At 39.6% G+C, this 20365-nt stretch overlaps 1 protein-coding gene and 1 non-coding gene across 2 annotated transcripts in view; one reads left to right on the forward strand and one right to left on the reverse strand.

Moving 5' to 3' along the window:
• The window catches only part of DENND1A (DENN domain containing 1A), a 493284-nt gene that overhangs the window by 40950 nt on the left and 431969 nt on the right, over window positions 1-20365 (forward strand). The window lies entirely within an intron of this gene.
• On the reverse strand, window positions 18891-18964 carry TRNAI-GAU (transfer RNA isoleucine (anticodon GAU)). The gene has a single exon. It is a non-coding gene; the product is annotated as a tRNA-Ile (tRNA).

The following is a 20365-nucleotide window of genomic DNA, read 5'->3' on the forward strand; positions in this document are numbered from 1 at the left end:
CCCACCAGCAGTGCACCAGGGTTCCCTTTTCCCCACAGCCTCGCCAGCATTTGTTGTTTGTTGATTTATTGATGATAGCCATTCTGACCGGGGTGAGATGGTATCTCATTAAACAGATAATTATAAAGTGAGTACGCACGTTGCTGCTGTGTAGGTTAAGAAAGAGAATGTTGCGTGGTTCCTGCCAGAGGGCTCTCTGCCCTGTGCTTTAGAGGACCCTGCTTTGGACTCTTCCATGGGGCAAGGAGCCTGTGTGGCCTATGGGACGTGTCCCCTTGGAACCTGAACCCTTCCATCCTAGACCACGCATAGAGCACCTAGGATATCAGAATTTCTTGCCCAGATGGCCCTGAGCTTATTTCCAGAGCCTGTGTGAGTCTCTTCCTGGGGGCCATCTTTCTGAGGGTAGACGGGGCTGCTGGTGTGTACAGCCCAGGCCCAAGGGAGGGCCCAAGGGTGGCTGTTAGTGGGGAGTAGGGTATGGGGTGGAGCTTGGATGTCACCGCATGCTTGTGTGCGAGGTCCTTGGCAGTATGGGGTAGAGGAGGGGGCGCTGTGCAGGAGGCCAGTGGCCAGTTTTCCTGGCACCACCAGGTAGGTTTCCACACGGAACTCCAGGGAATCCAAAAGTTCTCAGTATGAATTTGGTTTCCCAGGCAGTTATAAAGGCATAGTTGTCATGATAGGAGGATAGAATGTATTTTATTTAATAGTTTGTAAGCTTGTTTCATGTCTTTTAACTATTTAGACACACTGGTACGTGGGCCTCTGTTTGTACCCTTGATGTTAGAGGTGGGTTTGGCCAGCACCCCAGAGGCCCTTCTCTCCCTTTCTTCAGAGGAGAGTCTTATGATAGCCATTTCTTTGTTTTTCTTTATAGTTTTAACATTTAAGTCTACCTCCTTGAAAAATGTAATTTATTAGTGCCTGTTCCTGAATTTTATAGAAATAGAATTATTCTGTGTGTAGTTGTGCTGCTTTTTTGCTCAAGATGATGTTTGTAGGGGCCATCCATGTTGTGTGTGGATGTAGCCATTTGTTTTCACGGCTGTGTAACACACTGTAGGATTATATCACAGTTTATGCATTCTACTGTTGCAAACCCTGGAAGTTGCTCACAGTTTTTGACTATTACAAACAGTGCTGCTGTGATCTTTCTTATACATGAATCCTGGTGCATGTAAACACATTTCCATAGGATAGATACCATACTTGATGACTGGATCATGCTAAGCTTTTTTCAGAATTGATTGTGCTCATCTATACTTCCTCCAGCAGCCTTTGGTGAAAATCCTTATAGCTCTACTACTTCATCAGTCCTTCGTACAATTAGATTTTCTTTCTTTTTTTTGCCACCCTTTTGGTTGTGCAGTAATATCTTTTTGTTGTTTTTATCTGCGTTTTCCTGATGACTAGTAAAGATTGAGCACCTTTTCGTATGCTTATTGGCCTCCTGAATAGCTTCTTTTTAAAATTGCCTGTTCAAGTCTCTTGCTGTTTTTTTATTGAGTTTTCTACCTTTTCCTTCTTGATTTAGAAGAAATTATTTACATATTATGCATCTTAATTATCTGCTTGTATGCATTACAAATATCTTCTTCCACTCTATAGTTTGTCTTTCACTCTCTCTATGGTCAAAACTTATTGATTTTAATGTACAATTTATCAATATTTTCCTACCTTACAGACAAGACGTTTCCTATAAGAAATTTATAGTTTTGCCTTTCACATTTAGGTCTTTAATCTACCAAGGACTAGTTTTCTATTAGATGATTCATATCTAGAAAAGTTAAACTCTAAATTTGACCCCTTCTCCATGATTTTTGAAAATTGGGAAATAATATAGCTGAATTGCTTAGATAGTTACTCCTCTACTTAAAACATATTTTTATAAAATGATCACGTACATCTAAATCATGACTTTCAAGTTACCTCACAATCAAAAGATGACACGTGTGAGAAAGGCCTGTGAGAAATACTGGTAGACTTTCAAGACAGTTCTTTTTCCCATCAGCAACTTTCAACGTCTGTTTACTCAAACGTGTATTGTAAACTTGCATGTGTCCTGTGCTCTGAAGAGCATTCCATGACACTCACAGAAGGAACATGTGATCTGTCAGTTCTGCTGGGACATTGCATCAAGACCCATGACACTGAATGGGATACCTTCCAAATATTGTACCAATAAAATTGGGGTACACAAACTGAACTCATGGTGCCGGTTACTTTCTTTGGAAATTTGTAAGATTTCCTAGTTGCTATTAACAGTGAATATGCTGCCACTTCATATTTGATTTTAGGTAACTTTTGTCTGCTTCTCTAACCTTCTTATTTGTTTTTAATAAAACTTGTCATATTTGCCCTTTTCTACTATTATTTAGTGCATTATTTTTGCCATTTTAAATGATTGCAAAGACTCTGCCTTAAAGTTAGTCTTTGTTCCTGGGATCTGCATCTCTGATCTCTGCTAAAGTACCTGAGCAAATTTAGGTATAAACCTTAGCTCTGCAGTACTAGTGTCTGGGCATAATCTTCTCTTTGAAGTTTGTTTGCATCCCCCTGGAGGGATTAATTCCCTGCTGTGAGAAGGTGGGTTAGAAAGCTCTGAAACTACTTTACGGGTCTTTAATTGGGGGATTTAGTATACATTTTGTTCTATAAACTTCTGTGGGAGTTTCATTCTTACAATTTTTCTTATACTTGTGGTATGTTATGTTCTCACTGTAAATAAAAAAAATTCTAAAAATTTTCTCAACTTACTTGAGTATACATTGGCAAATTATCCTGGTGTGTTTTTTTTCTATTGTCTTTAAATTTTTAGTAGCTTGTGTTTTGATTAGTTTTTAAGTATATATAAAATTTAAAAATTTTTGATAAATTTAAGACAAAATAGCCACTCAGTAATAACTACTGTTAATGTTTTGGTCTATTTATTTCCTTGTAGTCTTTTGTGATTACATGTGTGTAAATCAAATATATAAACTTTCCCCCAGAACTCTTGTTATATGCGTGTGTTTTTCTTGCTCCCCTAATCAATCATTGTTTTTCCTAAAATTATTAAGATAGCTTTGTAAAAATCATTGCCGTTGCTGTGAGTTTCCCATCATGTTTATGAGCTATATTTACTTATAACTGGATCTTTAGATCGTTTCCACAGTTCTTCTGTTGTAAATAATGCCAGCGAACGAACATCTTTGTGTATGATGCTTGCTATTTAGGCATCTGACTTTAGTGTTTTAAAAAGAAGTTGGATCACTTTGAGTAGAACTTTGATCTACTTCATTTTTAATTTTTTTATGCTTTCTTTTTTTGCCACATTGCAATTTTGTGAATTCTAATTTATGTAGTTTTTCAAGAACCCCACTTTTACATAGAAGTCCCCGAAAACCTCAAGCTGTGGAAGCTCCTAAACCTGAATTTAGTCTGTCCCACTGAAGGTCTCAGAAGGGGGTGCTCTTGCAAGAGGGATGAGCTTGCCCAGCCCTGGGGTCAGATGGTACGTACCGGCCATGCAGAAGCTCTGGAGTGCATTGCAAACCCAAGTGCCTCATTGCAGCTGGGATCGGTGAGCTGCTGTGGGTACTGTTCTTGGCCAGCCACTTCTCAAGGCTGTTGGGCAGACCAGCTTCCTCCTATGTGAGCTCCCCTCCCAGCATTTTTAGTGCATGAGTTCGATGGCCACTTTCTAGAAAGAAGTATCTAGTCAAGTTGAGAAACTGTAGTGAGAATTCTGTGAAAGGAATGCTCTAGACAGGGTGCTTTGGTTAGCTGAGATTATCATCTCCCGTAGTTTTAGGTGGTGACCTTAGACACCCACCCACCCACTGGCTTTAAAATCTCTCTTCAGTATCTGTTCACATTTCTGTATTAGCAGGATCATGAAGAAAGTGGAGTCTTGGCCACCTTAAGATATTGAGAGCCAGATTTGTTATTCGGAACTTTAGCTTTCACTTCACAGGACTCCAATTCTAGGAGCTTGGCCTGAATTTGTGATCACCGTGGATGCCCAGTATTATTAGGTACTTAAAAAAAAAATGACTTAAAGAATAAATAATTTATGCTGTCTCTTTAGAAGTGGAATGGAGGAGGAAGCCCTTTTGAGGGTTGTTTTACTTCAGTTTAAAATATTCTTAGAGGCATTTATTTTTTTTTAATTTAAAAAAAAAATTTTTTTTTTTAGCTGAGCAGGCAGCTCAGCTTGGACCGGGAATTGAACCCATAACCCTGTTGCTCAGAGCTCACACTCTTGAGTGAGCTCTTAACCAACTGAGCCACTCAGCCAGCCCCTTCTTAGAGGTATTAACTGAATTTATAATCTCATTTCTTTTCATTAATAATATAATAAATCACAGCAAACTTGAAAAATGATAAGAAAATAGCTAACTTTTATTGAGTCCTTATGTCCCACTTTTGTTAATACTGCTTTGTTAAATCTTGAACAACCCTCTGAGATGGGTCTTATTTTTGAGGAAACTGAGCCTCACAGAGGTTAATTTACTTGCCTCTTTGGTTGGACAACCACCAAGTTGTAGAATAAGGTATTAACTTCATTCCTATGGCATGTTCCCCAAAATAACTGGTTAATATTACTTGCATATTCAGTAGTTAGAAAAATCAGGTAATGTGGGGGAAGAAAACTCAGACTTGTAGAGAAAATCAAAGGAGAGGCAGTTTTCATTCATGAACTCTACAAGAGTTTCTTAATAGGTTTTTTTTTTTTTTGGGATGAGTCAGAACGATTACTTTAGCTTTTCTTTATTTTTCTTCTGTTGAATTGCCAGTGAATGTGAATCCATTTTATGGAGTATTAAGATACCGACCCTGATTTGTTGCCATGTAATAGGGACAAATTTCCAGTCACTCAAAAGACATGGAATACTTAAAAACCTTTGTAATTTTTCCTGACTCTTAAGTACTTAGATATGTTAGTTAGAAAATACCTTGTTTGGCACAGAGGTGTGGAACCTCATCTCACAGTTCTTTTAAGCTGATTTTAAAAAGTCAGGGGTGACTTTGAGAATTATGATGTGCCTTGTATCCTTTTCTTAGGGTTGTTGTTGTGATTATTTCTCTAAATTAGAGGTGAGCCCAGTGAGAGAGCTCATTGTAATAAAGCTTTTGCCCACTACGGAATGAAGGAAGAATATCATCTCCATTATATAGGTAAGAAAAATGGGACTCGATGAGGGTAGACATGATATCTTTCTTTTATCTGTAGATTTCAACATCTAGAACAGTGCCTGGCACATAGTAGGGCTTCAATAAGTATTGAATGATTAAAGCTTAGAGAACAGAAGCAACTTGTCCAAAGGACAGAGTTGGGATTTGAATTCTAGTCTGACTGTATTTTTTAAACAAGTTTATGACAACCGTGACACAAATAATATATATGCGTGTGTATGTGTACACTTTAAAGAATAAATGGAAATGCACATACCTGCTACTCAAGAAATAAACATTTTATATCTTTGAAGCACCCCTGTATGCCTCTCTGAAGTTGCCTTTCTCTACTGAGATCACATTTTGGATTTTGCCTTAATTGTATATCCCTGATTGAAACTTGTGCTTTTTATTACACTATGCTGATGCTCTAAATGGGTTATGTAGAATGACTTTGAATTGCAGTTCTTAAAAAGTAACAGAAAGTGAGCCATATATTCTTAACTAATGTTTAGTTTTTTTGATGCTGATTCCAGGTTTCTTCCTGTTTCTAAAGAGTGCAGTTTAGGGGCCATCCGGATATAAATTATGATGTAGGAGAGTCTCACAATTTTTGGTAATTCCTAGCAGTGTGGCTCTGCTTGCTGTATTTGGTTCACAGTGTTAGGCCTTCTCTTGGTGGACCAGGTACTCATCCATCTACTAGATGATAAAATCCATGTGAGCAGCAAGTTTGTTGATTTCAAAGAAAAATTATTCCCTCAAATTGCCAATCTCAGAGCCTCATTTTCTTAACTGTAAAGTGGGGGCCCTAGTAGTCCTACTTGATTCAGGTGAAAGGGTTAAGTGGGAATGCGTGGTGCGCGGGGGCATGGCACGTTCTTAGTTAATGGGAGCTGTTTTTACTTAAGATTTGTTTCAAAAGATCTTACTTTTTATGAAAAGTTTTAGTTTCACAGCAAAATTGAGAGGAAGATGCAGAGATTTCCCATATACCCCCTGCCCTGCACATGCACAGCCTCCCCCATGATCAGCGTCCCCACCATTTGTTACCATTGATGAACCTGCACTGACACGTCATCATTCAAAGTCCATTATTTATGTCCCCGTTCACTCTTGGTGGTGTACATTCTGTAGGTCTGGACAAATGTCTAATGACATGCATCCATCATTATAGTATCATAGTGAGTAGTCTCACTGCCCTAAAATCCTTATGTGCTCTGCTTATTTATCCCTCCACGCAGCCCCCACCCCCACCCCCTCAACTTCCTGGCAACTCCTGATCTTTTTACTGTCTCCATACCATAATTTTGCTTCTTCCAGAATGTCATATCGGTGGAATCATACAGTATGTAGCCTTTTCAGACAGGCTTCTTTCATCTAGCAATATGCTATTAAGGTCTTTTCATGGCTTGATGGCACATTTCTTTTTAGCACTAAACAATATTCCCTTGCCTGGATGTGCCATAGTTGATCCATTCACTTTCTGAAGGACATCTTGGCTGCTTCCACGTTTTGGCAATTATGAATAAAACTGCTGTAAACATCTGTGTGCAGGTGTTTTGTGAGCACGTAAGTTCTCAACTCCTCAGGTAAATACCAAGGATATGATTGCTGGATCCTATCGTAAGTGTATGCTTAGTTTTGTACTAAATTCCCAAACCATCTTCCAAAGTGGCTGTACTATTTTGCAGTCCCCCCAGCAATGCATGAGAGTTCCTGTTGCTCCACATCTTCATCAGCATTTGGTGTTGTCAGTGTTCTGGATTTTGGCCATTTTAATAGGTGTGTAGTGGCATCTCATTGTAAAAATTTGTATTTCCCTGGTGACATATATGGAGCATCTTTTCATATGCGTATTTTTTATCTGTGTATCTTCTTTAGTGAGGTCTCTGTTAAGGTCTTTGGCCTATTTTTCAATCGGGCTTTTTGTTTTCTTATTGTTGAGTGTTAAGAGTTCTTTGTATATTTTTGGCAACCATCCTTTATTAAATGTCATTTGCACATATTTTCTCCTGGTCTGTGGCTTGTCCCCCCATTCTTTTGACATTGTCTTTGGCAGAGCACAAGTTTTTAATTTTAACGAAGTCCAGCGTATAACGAAGTCCAGAAAGAAAGTTATTTCTTTCATGGCCTGTGCCTGTGGTGGTGTATCCAAAAAGTCACTGCCATGCCCCAGGTCATCTAGGTTTTCTCCTATTATATCTTCTGGGAGTTTTGTGTTTTACATGTTGGTCTGTGATCCATTTTGAGTTAATTTTTGTGACAATGTAAGGAAGGCCTGTGTCTAGATTCAGTTTTTTGCATGTGGGTGTCCAGTCGTTCCAGTGCCGGTTGTTGAAAAGACTGTCTCTGCTCCATTGTATTGCCTTTGCTCATTTGGCGAAGATCAGTTGACTGTATTAATGTGGGTCTATTTTCAGGCTCTCTAATGAGTCATTGTCTGTTTCTTTAGTTACACCATCCTGTGTTGGTTCCTGTAGCTTTATAGTAATTCTTGAAGTCAGTTAATGTCAGTCTTGCGACTTTGTTCTTTTCCTTCAATATTGTGTTGGGTATTCTGAGCCTTTTGCCTCTCCATGTAAACTTTAGAATCAGTTTGTCAATATCCAGAAAATAACTTGCTGGTATTTTGATTGCAGTTGCATTTACTCTATAGGTCAAGCTGCAAAGAAGTGACATATTGACAACATTGAGTCTTCTTATCTATGAACATGGAATATCTCTCCATTTAATTCTTTGATTTTTGTTCATCATTTTTGTGGTTCTCTTCATGGAGTTCTTGCACATGTTTTTGTTAGTTTTATACCTAAGTAGCTGCTATTTTAAATTATTATGTTATTTTTGTGTAAGGCAAGAGTTCATATCTGTGTAGAACTCTGCTGTTCAGCAATTGTTATCGAGCTAACACAGTTAAAAAATGGGAAGTAAAATTAACCAGCCAAAGTAGATTTTTCAGAATCCATGCATTCAAACTTAAGTCCTTTATTCATGGAAAAGCCCTTAGCTTATGCCCTATGTGTTTTAGCTTGCCCTGAGGGTTTTTCTGATTATATTGCTCAGCACAGTTACTGATCGTGTTGATGACATTAAATCATTGTATTAGGATTCTTTTTTTCATAAGTGGCAGACGCCCAATGAACTCCGACTTGAGCAAAAAAGGGAATGTATTGGTTTTCAACACAGAAATGCACTGATAAAACTGGCTTTGGGTTTTGCTGGATCTAGGTGTTCTCCTTATATTTCAGAGATTTGTTGTCTCTTTTTCTCTTGGCTTTCTGTCTTCTGTGTTAGGTTCATTTCTGGGTAAGTGCTCGTATGCAATGGCATAGATGGCTACTAGCAAATCCAGACCTATATTCTACCAATTCAGTTACCCAAGTGGAAAAAGAGAGTCTTACATTCTTTTGAGCCATAGTCCCAGGACTGATTGTACTAGGCCATGTTTGGGTCATAGGTCAATCTATGAACCAGTCACCGTGATTCCTGGTGGGTGACGGAGATGTTGACTGGGGGGTGAGGGAGGATGCGTGTGGAGCCTGTTCTGTGCCACCTGGCATCTATAGCCTGAGAATGGGGCAGGGTAGCTCCTCAGAGGAAAATTGGATGTTACTACCAGAAGAAGAATGGATGCTAGACAGCCCAAACTGGTGTCCATTGTGATCATCAAGAAAATGTTTCATTCAAAATATCCTTTTTAAAAAAGCAGTGAGATTTATAATCTAGTTGGGAAAAATTTACAACCAAAATGATTAAGTTTCAATACTTAAAAATGTAGGCCTTCAGCTTTTTCAAAAACTGCCATATAAGCCCAGGAGTCTACATGACTGAGGTCTTATTATCATACATTTAATCTTTAGTTAGAGTTCTTTAATCACTTATTCTTGAGCACTCAGTTTAGGTCCACTGTGCTAGACCTGTGGAAAGTGAAGTGCAAGCTCTATAAAACAGGAACTAGACCTCATGCTTTAACTGCTTAGGAGACTTAAAAAGATAAAAAATAAAATACCTTTTGGAAATTGTATTCTAGCTTTTGAACTTCTTTTCGTATTATTTCACAACACATTTTGCATTGCCTGCTTTATGTTACATGGAAAACATGCAGTCTACTCAAAGGCTTTCATAGAAAAAGAAAGCTTTACTGAAGACATCACTATGAGCTTGCTTTGCTCAGCAGGCAACTTTAATATGATTTAAAGAGTTTTCTTACCTTTTATGTGTTCTTAGGCATCAGAATTTGATGCTATCTCAAAGCCTTATTTGAAGAGAAAATAGATGCAGATGAATTGTTGTCTAGAGTATAACAATGTCATTAAGTATTTTTATGGATAATTTGTAATAAAAACAATGTAATGGAAAGCCTGTAGGGTTTGGCATCAGTTTTCTTCTGCCATTCACTAATTGCTTGACCTTGGAAAAGTTATTTAAACTGAATTCTAGTTTTCCCATTGTTTAAATGGGACTTATATCTATTTGGAAGGTTGACTTATAAATTAGAGACAATATGTATTAAAATACCTAATACAGAAACTGGTACAGTTTAGGTATTCTTGTGGTGACTTAATTCAACATCACCCTTAAGTGAAAAACAAAAAACAAACCTCAAACCAAGACCAACCAAGAAAACTTCCTGCAATTGTGATTTTGTTAATAGATTCAATCTTCCTTCTGATACAGAATTCAAGTTCCTTCTTGAAAGGGTTCAAATACTAGAATAAGAGTGAGATGAAAATATGAAACTTTCTCTGTGAAAAGAAAACTGAATGACCAACTTTCTCTCACAGAAAACGTAGGATTAATTCTGAATTGTTTCCAGAAAAACACATTCTGGGTACATGAATGATTTCAAATGATCAACCTATATATATTTTTCTCCACTTACATGTCACAGTTAAACAAAAACTCAATGATCAATCCTCAGTTACTAGGATTTTTTAAATTTAAACTGTCTACTTGTGAGAAGAGCCAGATGCAAAGAAAATAAGCTGGTATCAGAGATTTATTAAAACAGCCCATTTCTGGAATATGGTCTATAGTTAGTGTATATTCAGCCCAGTTTTCTGTCCTCAGCAGTAATCATCACTGATATTCAGAATGATGGCATTGGCTTCTAGAACATCAAAGGAAAGCATTTCGTTAGTTTGCTAGGATGTATTTACTATGAAAGGAAAACTGACAAAAGTATTGGGAAAGCTTTTCTAAAGACTGAAATGAAACATATTTTCATCAGGGCTCTCAGTGAAGTAGAAATTTAGCTAAGCAGAGCATTTAATTTATTCTTCCTACAAAATATTTTGGTTAATAAAAATTCCTCTTCCTCCTACACCCAAAACTTCAAAATATAATTAACAAAATCTAGTTAAGAGCATGGTGTCAAGAATCAGGCCATCTGGGTTCAAATTCTAACTCTACCACTTATGACTGATATCCCTGTGGGTTTGGGGCAAATTACCTGATCTTTCTTCTTACTTTCCTAAACTGTAAAATGGGGATAGTGTTGTTGTAAAGATTATATGAGAACAGAATATTAAAGAACTAAATACAGGAATGGCACAGATTACCTCTCAGTTTGAACTATCATTAAAGAAAAATAAGTTGGATTTACATGTTTTGATCCTTCAAACTGTTTGGTTGTCGGAAAAGTCATGATGCATTTTTGCAACAAAAAAAACAGAAAAAGAGATGTCATGACTTTTACGACAACCCAATAATAGAAGTTGTGGAACATCAGAGATCTGAACGGGGCAAATGAAATGTCAGTTCCTATCTTAGGCACTTTCCTTCTGCACACTTGATAGCAGGGCACTGGGACCAGGTCTAAGGCTGTTTGAGGCCCAGGGCCTTTGGAAGGCTCGACTCGGTTTCTTTCCTGCCTCCAGCAGCCCCAGCAAGTCTGGCTTAGGTTTTTTAAAAAGCTCTTGGTCCCTTGGGTGGACCCTGGAACAAGCTGACCTATTTTTCTCTTGCGTTTGCTGGATAGAGATTGTGGTGGCTCAGGTTTTATGTGGATTCCTCTGGATCTGCTGCAGGATAAAAGCTCACGTCTAGACCCAATTTAAGTTGAGATTTAGGGCTGACCACTGCTCCATTTCCCCGTCCTTGTTTAGGAAGCTATTTCTCTATCACGCGTCATCCATTCAGCAGTGTGTCTTAAAGGCCTGCTGGGGTGGGGGGCATTCCACACAGAAGGCGAAGCATTTGCAAAGCCATGGAGGAATAGTCCATTTCTCTTTCTGTTTATAAAAAATTGTGACTTTTAGTCAGATGATCAGCTGGAGAGACCCTGTGTGTCCCACTGCCTGACCGGCAGTTCCACAAGGGCAGAGGTCCTTGCTTACTCGGTTCCCTGGTACGTATGTCCCCAGCACCAGAATCAGAGGCACTCAGGACATACTTGTTGGGCAAATGAATGAGTTGACACAATTCCAACTGATTGCAGCGAACCTTGATATTTAATTAGTCTCTACTTGTTGATAAATATCTCATTTCTCGTAGGTTGAATGGCTGCTCAGTTTGCTATATTCTCTCTCTCTGTGTGTGTGTGTGTGTGTGTGTGTGTGTGTGTGTGTGTGTGTGTGTGTTAGTGGAAATCCTGGGCTAGAATTGGGGAGAGCATTTATGTTGGAAACAAGACTTATCCTGCAGTTTTCTCTCCAGTGATTTTTCTGGAAGATACTTTTCTGCCTTTGCTATGAGCAGATGCTCAGGATGAAAAGTTTAAAGGAAGGCATGAAGGAATGCCTTTTCCTTTCCATTTAGTAAGTGTCCATCAGACTCCCCAGAGTACAATGGAGGCTTTTACCCCAGGCCCGGCAGCCCATACTTTTTGCATTTTAGGCTTTTTCTGCCACCCCTGGGAAACTGCCTGGTGGTCTCACATCATGGGAATTTTCCTCACTAAAAGCTGATTCCCCACCCTCTCCTCTAGCAGAAGCAGTGGGTGCAGTGGAAAAAGCTGTGGACTTGGGTCTCAATGATGGCTGTGCAACTAACAGCGATCTGACCTTGGGGAAGTTATTCCTCTTTTTTTCTTGAGTTTTCTCATTTGCAAATATGAGTTTGATAATGCTTTTAAGGTTGCTGTGAGGATTAAAAGAAACACTAATTACTAGATAATTAACAGTGTCTAGTTAGTTTTCTTTCTTCTGTCACATCAAATCATTGTTTTCCACTCTTTCAGCCTCCTGACACGAACACCTATATTATTTTTCATAGCTTGGAATTTGTGTGTGTGTGTGTGTGTGTGTGTGTGTGTATTTGTGTGCAAGTGAAGTAATGTGGAGTTTTGTTAATGTATTTCCAAGGATGTGGAAAAGCTACTTTATTAAAAACTCATATACTTAATTTAAAAGTTTTCCAGAATGTGAACTTAAAATGAGGGTCTTTCCTGACAGTTCCTGTGCCTGTCCTTGGCTTCCTATAGAGGGCATAGCATGTGTTCATGCTTTAATGTTGTGTGTGTGTGTGTGTGCGCGCGCGCGTGCGTGCGTGCGTGTTGGGGTGTGTGTGCATAGCATGTGTTTGTGTTTTAGTGTTGGGGTGTGCGTGTGTATAGCATGTGTTTTAGTGTTGGGGTGTGCGTGTGCATAGCATGTGTTTTAGTGTTGGGGTATGCGTGTGCATAGCATGTGTTTGCGTGTTGGGTGTGTGCATAGCATGTGTTTGTGTTTTAGTGTTGGGATGTGTGTGTGTGTGTGTGTGTGAGAGCGGGTGGGGGATGAGAATGAAAATATATGCGTGGTGAAAGATATATTTTAGCCTGCTTTTGTAACTTTAGCTTTGCTGTGCAATGTGCCAAAAGTTATTTCTCCCCGGGGAGGGTCTCTTTCAATGGTTTGTGAAGGCAGCATAAATTCTCACTTGGTGTTCAAGGAAGATGGTAATACAATTTAGTACAACCAAATTATTTTTCTTTAACTTGTTAGAAACCAAAGTGGGCTTGCAGTGGCGAAGTTGTCAGCGCACTCAAGTTTAACAAGTGTTCGAAGGATTAGTAAAGGAAATGTGGTTTACTCTGCAGCTTTTACGACAAAGAATTTAAAAGGTTTTGCGCTAAGCCCCACCATGTGTTTCTTCCTTTTCTCTAAAACATACCTCTAAGTTGAAAAGAGAGATGAATCTCTCAGGGAGAAACTATTAACTCTGAGAGAGTTTATCATTGTTTGAGAGGAAGCACACATTTACATTTGAATCGGCTCCGAGTGTAGCTTGTGCCCTAATCTCCTTCCTCCTAGAAGTTGGTGAGGGGTTTAAGTACTTCCTACTTGGGGTTCTGGTCCTTGTAGTGCTGTCCTAATTTTCTTGGGGATCATAAATTTCCTAACTCAAAGTAAGCAAACTTCTGAGACACCGCATTGGCTCTGCCTGGAAGTGATTTCTGTAGTTGTCACAGCCACGTTAAGTGGGGCCGTTGGCCAGAAGCGTCTCATTTTCACAGCACTGATTACCGCACTGAAAATACTACAAAAAGGATAAAATATTACAGGCAGTTTGAAAGAGAGAGAATAAAATCACCTCCATCACAGTCCCACTTTAAAGTTTTGAATATTCCCGTTTGACGTAGTTGCAGTTGGTACAGTTTTAAACGAGAAAAAGTGAAGACATTAATGTCTATCATAAATATTTCAGTCAGTTTTGAAGGCCCTATCAGAGTCTTCCAGTCTGATGAACCAGTTCTCCACTATTATACATATAAATTCAGCCCCTGTGAAAAGAAGTCATTATTACTACTCTCAAGTTTGTGGACTTTTGTGACCAAGTCTTCGGTATTGCCTTCTTTTTGACTGGTGGGACGGGGAGGGGTGGGGGAGATGGAGAGGCAGGTGGAGGAACAGAGAGGGCTGAGCAGGACTGTATCAAAGATAAAACTGTTACAGATGGAAATATTTTTCTAAGTCCAAAATTTGTAAGAAGCCTTAAATTGAGCCATTTTCTGAGATTAAAAAACAAAAACAAAACAAAAATGTACTGTTATATTAGTATTATGCTCTATGATGAATTAAAGTACCATTTATTTAAAAAACTAGTTCTATTTTAGGGAGTCGGAGGTTGCTTTTGATGCCTGCTTCTATCACTGATTAAGTTTTACTTTCTTACTCTACTTGAGGGGCTTTCTGCCGATAGTGGATTTAGGTCATTTTAGACTAAAAAGAATAGACATCATCCACCTAAAAGACTTGTCGGTGGGAGAAATTCTTTGCATTTGCTCTCATGTCTTGGTAGACAGCTGTGTCCCAGCCTAGAGTTAGCTTTTGGAGCAGCTGTGAAGTCTTCACCTTACAAAATGTTCCCAGTGCAAGTTTGTTTCCGTGACTTGGGCCTGTCATTCAAACCCACCCCAAAGAAACAGGGTGTGTAATACTTCATGGCTGTCAGATGAAGAAATCCTGTTGGAGCTGTCATTTGATAAAACCCAATGGCCTATTTTTTTTTTTTTTTTTAGGAATTAGTAAATTAGGGCTTGGGGAGGTAGACTATGTTCGTTCCTTAGAGATTGGGACAAGAATCTTGCCTTTGCTGAAAGAGCTTGTGTAGGAAGGGACTGGCTTCAAAACCGTTTGCCTGGCATTTGCACTGGGTGAATTTGGAAAGGAAAGCCTTTTTGCATTGTGCATTTAAAAAAGTGTCTGTAAGCGTGCTTAGAACATGGCAGCATTTGCTGGTCTTGGCTGTCAGTGTCTTGCTGCTACTGACTGTGTTTAGCCAGAAAGGGAAACTCAGAGTAGAAAAAGTCTCACTCCCAAGACTTTACAAGAAAACCCCTCTTTGTTGATTTATATATATATATTTTAAAGGAGCTTGACATCTTCATCAAGTTCACAGTGGGCTTGCTTTGTTTGCTTTCTCTTGAATGCTTGATAAGATTTTTCTTCTATTGTTTTGTGCAGTAAGAACAGATCTTTCCATGGCTGGGGTGGGTTTTTTGTAAATCCACAATATGGTCATTGTCTGGTGGTGAATAATTGTGGCTGCTTTTTGTACAACCAGAACTAAGGCTTTGGCTGTGAACAGATTCCTTCTTAGCGTGAAAAGGGACTAATCCATGTAAATACAGCCCCAAAATAAAGCTTTACAGAAAAAGGGGAAGGCTGCTAAGCAGGAGGGCACAGGTCAGCAATTTAACCTTTAACCTAACAAATAAGAAGCATGAAAGTTCCAGAATTGGTTTACAAAAGAAAGCTCCTGTGATCTGTCAGTTTTTCTTTTCAGGAGGGAACTGGGTGAGAGATCTGACTGACAGCTAGTGCCTTTTAACTGCAGGCTGAAATTAACTGCCAAATTGAAACTTGAATATTTGAAGGAGAATTTTTTTCTTAAATAAATTGAGATGGCAGAGTAGGCTATGAAACATGGGTCAGGGTTTTCCCTGGGAGTTTTACCCTTGATGTAGGGGCACAGGCGTTGGACTGGACTACCTGGAAGACCCCTTCCAAGTTTAATGGATAGTCTGTGGACTGACTCTTACCAGTCAAATTAGATGTGAACTTTGCAGTTTAAGGCCAGATGAAACTCTTTTCTCTTTTCTAGTGTTATCACTGATACCCTTTTTAGACTTTTCACTGCTCCATAAATTAATTGCAGCCTTTACTGAAGATTTGTTAATAAGAGCTTTTTGTAAATGTAATTAATGTGTTTTCCATAAAATAGCCGTCTTGAGATTTCATAATATGTACAACTTTTATGACGTGATGCACTATTAGAAACTCTTGTACCACGCGGAGCACTCACTGTAAAGAGAGGACACAGGCTGTCTTTCACGTGCTGCTGTTTCGTTCAAGATGTTTAGGCAGCATTAGCAGATACAATTGAGGAAGTTAGAGCTGCAGAAAGTGAAGTATAGGTGCTTATTGGGCAATGCAGTGGGGAAATGAGAAACCAAAAAGTATGGGATTGCCTTGTTTCCTACGTGGACTTGAAGAGTTAAGGAAATAAGGTTTGTGCTAAGTGGTAAGTTCTACTTTTATGCTGTTATTCTCATTTACAAACTTGGCAAACTTTTTGTATTTATTGAATCACAACAGGTTTATTAATGAGTGTTAGGTTTTGCTTAAAGTGTAATGCATCTGATCTGAAGTCAGATGTTCTATTTCACTATGGAGAGTTCTGAGACTGATAAAAACTTTAATTACTGAGAATCATTCAGATTGAAAAGGAACAATGAACTATTGAGTTGTCAGAAAAGTCATGACGCATTTTTGCAACAAAAAACAGAAAAACGTCATCACTTTCCCGACAACCCAATAATAACTTTAAGGTGGGCTTCCTGTAGGTTAATAAAAATAGTAACTATAATGTGTAGCTCCATTGTGGGAAGAAAGTCCCAGGGATGATGCTGTTTTCTTAGTTGTCCACAGTACGATTGTCTAGGTTGTTTAAAACTTGTTCTTTCTGAGGGCTTATTGGCCTGCCTCAGTTTCTCCAAGGTCTTTAGAGAGCAGAAACAGCATAACATTGGAGGTTAAAGTTAGCATGAAGTTAAGTGGCCACCTTCAATTAGCTCAGGTGGGTACCCTCTTTTTCCTAGCTGATTATGAAAGCCTCCTACCTGACCTTTGCTTTCCTTTGCGTCCATATTTAATGCTGTCATCGGAGGGATCTTTCCGAAGCACAGCGGAGACCATAGCATTCCCCTTCTTATGCCTTTTGTATCCTCTGATGACCACAAGCCAAAGCCATGTTCATTAGCAGGGTAAACGAGGCCTCCCATGATCCATTCTTTACCTGTCCCACCTTCACCTTAGCCCACTCCTGTCCCATAAATATGGATTTTCCAGTGGGTCCTAACCAAATGTCATGCATCTTTTCTACTCCCATATCATATTTGGTTTACCAAAAATGAAAGGGGGACTAATATCTTTAAAAAGGGAGTTCTAATGATGATGCTTTGGAAGTAGCTACCATTTGTAGGCTTTACGCTTTGTAACTAGAGCTGTGTTCTTTCATTTGCCCTTCACAGCAACAGTACAGAATGGGCAACATTTGCCAAGAGATAGATGCTCAATAAATGTTTGAGTGGATGGATGAACAAATGAATGCATGAACTCTGCCATCAGAAAATGAGTTCCAGTAAAAAAACTCTTCTAGTTGTTAGCCATGTCATTTTGGATAAGTAATTTAACCTCTCTGAATCTGTTTGCTAATCAGTAAAATTAAATCTGTATCAGCTTGGCTTGTCACGCTAGATGGTATGAGGACTGAGTGAAATAAAGTACAGTAAATAAAAATGCTTTCAAACTGTAAACTGCATGCAAATATAATATTAGTTACTGTTAATATTCTTAGTTTATTCTAGGTCCTGTAAATGAAGAGAACACATTCATAGTTATAGACAGATTTGTGTTTCAATGACAACAAAATTAGAATTGTTGTCTTTATGTTAAAATATAAGCCCCTTTTTTGACAGTAATCAGAACGGCCTACCCTTGATTTCTTTCATAAGGACAATGGGTTATGCTGTCAGTACGTGCCTATGAAGGAAGCATATACTGGGTGTTCACATGCACTGTTTAGAGGCTCCTCTTTGCTGTGTGTTCTCCTTGGGTTGCATCTCAAGAACCTTACGGCCGTATTTGCCTTCTAGCTCTGTACGCTATGTGCAGCTTTCTTGGTAAACTGTTACTTTTATATGCGGTTTTTTTTTGCGGGAGGGGGGGTATGATGCATTTTTGTGCACTGGTATTTTCCCTGGCTTTGTTTTTCCTCTTATTTTCACTTTGTCCTTACTCCCTCAGTTTACATGTATATTTTTTGTCCTTTTAACGATATGTATTTTTGCAAGTCATCACAAATGGTTGACGAGCCTGGTGGTGTATAAACTCTTCCCCTTGTGATCGTAGTTCCACCTTCGCTTCTACTGTCACCTCCAGGCCGATGGTTGCTCAGAGCCGGGCTTTGGTCCAGACTCCTGCGTGCCAGACCTGGGTCCTCCTCAGCCTTCTGTCAGGAGCTGCTTTTGGACGCTCCGCAGATACCTTAAGTTGAATCTAACCTCCCCCCGGCCCCATCACCAGCTCCCTAAACTTCTACCCCCACTGCTGACTCCCCAGCAAAACAAAACTGAAAAGCCAGCCCTAATCTGTTCCTTCTGTTCTAGGGTCTCCTTGGCTCCCATTAGTACCATTGACTTGCTCGTGTCGGGAGCCTGAAGGGCATCCTGGACTCACCCTACATCCAGTTAAACTGCAGTGCTTTCTTTTGTGTTTTTAAAATGTTTTAAATAATCCCAAAGTTGTAGAAAAGCTGTAATTGTGCTGCAAAGAACTCTATTTCCCTGCACCATTTGAGAATAAGTTGCAAACCTCACCGTTAAATAAGTGTTTGCTACAAACAAGGTGATTCTCCAACATAACCTTACACTACACTCATCTAAACGAGGAAATTCACATGGATATAATGCTGCCATGTAACTCTCGGAGTTGTGCCAGTTGTCCCAGGAACGTTCTTTAAAGCGAAAGGCTTCGGTTCAGGACCACAAATTGCACGTAGTTTTATGTCTCCTTAGTCTCCCTTAGTCTGGAACAGTTCTCAGTCTTGTGTTGATTTGCGTGACCTCGACATTGGAAGGTTGCAAGCCTTGGTTTGTATTTGTCTGATGTCCTCTTATGGTTAGATTTAGGTGAAGCATCTTTTTTTAAGAAATTTTATTGGGGAACAGCCATGGTCATTGGTTACATACTGCTTTCATGTTACAGTGGCATAGTTTACTCTTTCAGGGAGGGCGCAGCTCACAGTGGCCCATACGGGGATCGAACCAGCAACCTTGGTGTTATCAGCACCACGCTCTAACCAACTGAGCTAACCAGCCGCCCCTAGGTTAAGCATCTTTAGCAGGAAATTCATAGAAGTGATGCTGTGCTCTTCTCATTACATCAGCAGACACTGCAGCATTTGGACTTGTCCCATTAGCGATGATCACTGGGCCACTTGATTAAGGTCGTGTTGCCAGGCTTCTCTGTTGAAAAGCTAACTCCTTACCCCTTTGTAATTAATAAATGTTTGGAGGGAAAGTACTTTGAAATCATATAAATATTCCATTTCTCACATACTTTTAGTTTATTGGACTTTGGACTCTTCATTTCCTTTCTTATTTAAGGCTGTCCTTGAATTAACTCAGATTATTAATTGCACTAATCAGTTCCAGCTTTGATCAGTAGGAGCCGGCTTGAGGGAGTTCTTGTGTTCTTTTGACACATCCTCCTCATTTTTTGAGTACTTCTTTGCTTTCCAGGCACAAGGTGCTCATCTTTGACTTTTCTTTCCTTAGCCCTTAAATCTTCCATTTCTCCAAGGACTTCTCCTTTCAGTGGAGAAGGCAATTTAAAAGCACAAATCTCGATGCTAGGTGTGCTCCTTGCTATGGGGTATTGCCTTCTTGGTGAACAGAGCTAGATAATATGTGATGTGTTTGTGGACACATGCACATTTACATCGGTGTGTGTTTCTCTAGCCATCTGTGTGTGTTGAAAAGTGTGAGTTCACACTAATACATCCAATTTCAATCCAACACCACAAGATTCATTCTAGTGTTCTTCCTTTCCATATTTATAACATTCTTTGGCAGGAAGCAGCTTGGTTTCCATTATCCTTAATACATTTATTTATTTTATTAATCCCTTGGACATGACCACTCTCTCCTCATGGTTGTCACTACCCTCTACCCACCATGGATGCCCTCCTTACCCCACTGGGGTTCTGACACCCTGTATCAGGCAGCCTCTGCACGGACGTCCCTTTATTTACTCTGCTCAGATGCTCTGACACCTCAGACCAGGCCACTTTTTAACATGGACACTCTTCTCAAACTGCTTTGTCTCTGACACCCCACCCCAGGCAGCGGCTCCCCGTGGATGTCCTTTTGTCCTTGCATGGGCTCTGACTTCTAACGCTGGGCAAGTCCTCTGTGCGGGCATCCTTGTTCCTCTTCTTGGGTTCTATGCTGGATTGCCCCTTACAGCATGGACCCCCTCCTCGGATTGCTTGGACTCCATGTCCCCATGTAGAGTGCCTTCCTGTGTAGATACCACAGCTTAACCTGCTCTGGACCACTGCAGCTACTTCTCACCAGGTGTGGATGTGTACCTGGGCTTTGGGATTCGGCTGTCAATTAGGAAGAGGGGAAGTCAATTCCTTGATCTCTTTCCGGTCTTCTTCTTTGTCATCCAACTCCATTGTCTTAGTTCTGCCCCTCCTTTTTCTTCCTTGGATA

This window comes from Hipposideros armiger, unplaced genomic scaffold, assembly GCF_001890085.2.
Source record: "Hipposideros armiger isolate ML-2016 unplaced genomic scaffold, ASM189008v1 scaffold_290, whole genome shotgun sequence".
Taxonomy (NCBI): Eukaryota; Metazoa; Chordata; class Mammalia; order Chiroptera; family Hipposideridae; genus Hipposideros; species Hipposideros armiger.